General features: G+C 44.1%; 1 non-coding gene across 1 annotated transcript; it reads right to left on the reverse strand.

Annotated features, from left to right (window-relative positions):
* Positions 1–594: 594 nt before the first annotated feature.
* On the reverse strand, positions 595–669 carry Trnas-cga (transfer RNA serine (anticodon CGA)). Its single transcript has one exon. It is a non-coding gene; the product is annotated as a tRNA-Ser (tRNA).
* Between the last annotated feature and the right edge of the window lie 1,914 nt (positions 670–2,583).

Raw genomic sequence — 2,583 nt, forward strand, 5'->3', positions numbered from 1 at the left:
AACCGTCGTATCCCTACAGTGAGAATAATCGGCAAAATCTGGTTGTGGGTGATGTGGGGAGTGTAACAAAATAGGATAAGCATTTTTTAAAAATCTTTGTCCACTGTTTGAACACGCCAATCTCCAAAACTAGTAGATGATTTTCATGGGGGTTTTCATAGGTAACACGAGCGTAGCTTAGGCCACATACCGGCTTTATTTCATCAAAATCGGATCATGAAAAAAAATCTTTAAGTTTTAGATGTCTACTCAGCTTAATAGTTTGAATGTTTACCTCAGTGACCTCATCACAGCGTAATACACCAAACAACCGGTAGATGACGCTGTTAGCTTCATAGAACACCTAAGAACCGAGGGATGGCTCTGTTTGTACTTTTTATCTCAGTCACAAGAGTATTTTCGGAAGTTTGCATCAGTGACAGAATGAATTCTGCAATTCTGTCGTTACAAGTGCAAACTAACTTAGTATTTACTTGGCTAGAATATATGGGTCTACTGATTTTTCTTTTTCTATGAAAAGCTTAACGATATTGCTTTGCTTCTTTTGATAGGTATCATTTAAATTTGCCTTGAAACTTCCTGGCAGATTAAAACTGTGCCGGGCCGAGACTCGAACTCGGGACCTTTGCCTTTCGCGGGCAAGCGCTCTACCAACTGAGCTACCCAAACACGACTCACGCCCCGTCCTCACAGCTTTACTTCCGCCAGTACCTCGTCTCCTACCTTTCAAACTTTACAGAAGTTCTCCTGCGAACCTTGCAGAACTAGCACTCCTGAAAGAAAGGATACTGCGGAGACATGGCTTAGCCACAGCCTGGGGGTTGTTTCCAAAATGGGATTTTCACTCTGCAGCGGAGTGTGCGCTGATATGAATCATCCTGGCAGATTAAAACTGTGTGCCGGACCGAGACTCGAACTCGGGACTTTTGCCTTTCGCGGGCCAGGAGTGCTAGTTCTGCAAGGTTCGCAGGAGAACTTCTGTCAAGTTTGGAAGGTAGGAGACAAGGTACTGTCGGAAGTAAAGCTGTGAGGACGGGGCGTGAGTCGTGCATGGGTAGCTCAGTTGGTAGAGCGCTTGCCCGCGGAAGACAAAGATCCTGAGTTCGAGTCTCGGTCCGGCACACAGTTTTAATCTACCAGGAAGTTTCATATCAGCGCACACTCCGCTGCAGAGTTAAAATCTCATTCTATATTTGCCCTCTTCGCTAGATAAAAAACGAATTTACTGCTTTGTGATATCAGAAAGAACTGGCTCCTTGGAAACTACCCCCTACAGCGATATAAACTCTGATCGACAGCAACAGGCATTATCTAGCTCCTTACTACGTATTACAAACAAGTGGTCTGTCCATAGATATTTATTGCTAACAGTGCAAAGCCAGGGCGGGTCTCTAGCAGTACATAGAAAGGTATAATCTTCGAGGTTTCATGTATAGAAACAGGTATCGATAATTTTTTTTGGGAGGGGGGGGGGGGGGCGGATCGAGAAGTGGCTCTTGCCTCACACCTCGAATCAGAAATACAGAGTTTTCATTTCTGGCAAAATTCACATACACTTCTGTAATTTATTTACCGTGGTTTCGCTAATCTTCTCGTTTATTCAGTAGTAGCATTATGTGGACGAACCGCAGTGACACAATGCCACAGAATGATTCTTACTAACGTTTAGAAAAACCCAAAGTGACATATATGATGCTGAGACAAGTAAATGATATAAAGACACAAGAGGCCGCAAATGTCGAGAAATGCCGTGCAAGTGAATGAAAAACGTTGAAAATGTGACATCACTAGATGACGGACCTCGCCGCGCCTGCAGCAACTGGGCTTCTCGATTGTACCTGTGCCAGTATGGGGCAGTGCTACATATGGCTCCGCTAGGTTACTCTGTTTTCGAACACCTCTTGTAAATGTGGTCTGTTGTAAATGTGGAAGCTACACAGTTATTGTCTCCAATGTAACGAAGCAAAAGCCGTTCTTATTTTTTGTTCCTTTCCTTTTGCCCGTACCTTTTCGTTTAGAGATCTTATCTAGAAAAGAACACTGTCACTTACTTCTAGCGATGTAATTCGGAACCTTATTTACTCGTGACGCAATAAGGTAGGTTTTTGCTGTACCGTACTTTGCAGTTAACCACTGGACACCGCGAGACGACTAAATAAAATAATAAATCTTACCTCAGTGCAAACACACAACTGTCTAACGTAGTGCACAAAGAGACTGCCTGCCAGACACAAGACTCGAATACTGAGCCCGACAGGCTAAAGTCGCGCACGTTGGCCCGGTGGCCACAGCAATGTGAATACTTGACTTGAGTTAGGATAATTGGGTGCGACAGGCCAATAGGCTCCACCACTGTACATTCGGCGAGGTAAGTCACCTGCTGACGTCACATGTTCAAAATCTGTCTTCCACTTTTAGCGCATTTCCCGACATTTGCGACACCTTGTGTCAAATTACTTGCCTCAGCGTCATCTACGTCGCTTCGGGGTTTTTAAATGTTAATCATAATCACCCTTTGGCAGTGTCTGCATAATTCACTCCATGGCAGTTTTTCTAGCCTTAAATTAAATTTTCCCTGAGACA

This window comes from Schistocerca nitens, chromosome 8 (assembly GCF_023898315.1).
Source record: "Schistocerca nitens isolate TAMUIC-IGC-003100 chromosome 8, iqSchNite1.1, whole genome shotgun sequence".
In the NCBI taxonomy this organism is placed as follows: domain Eukaryota; kingdom Metazoa; phylum Arthropoda; class Insecta; order Orthoptera; family Acrididae; genus Schistocerca; species Schistocerca nitens.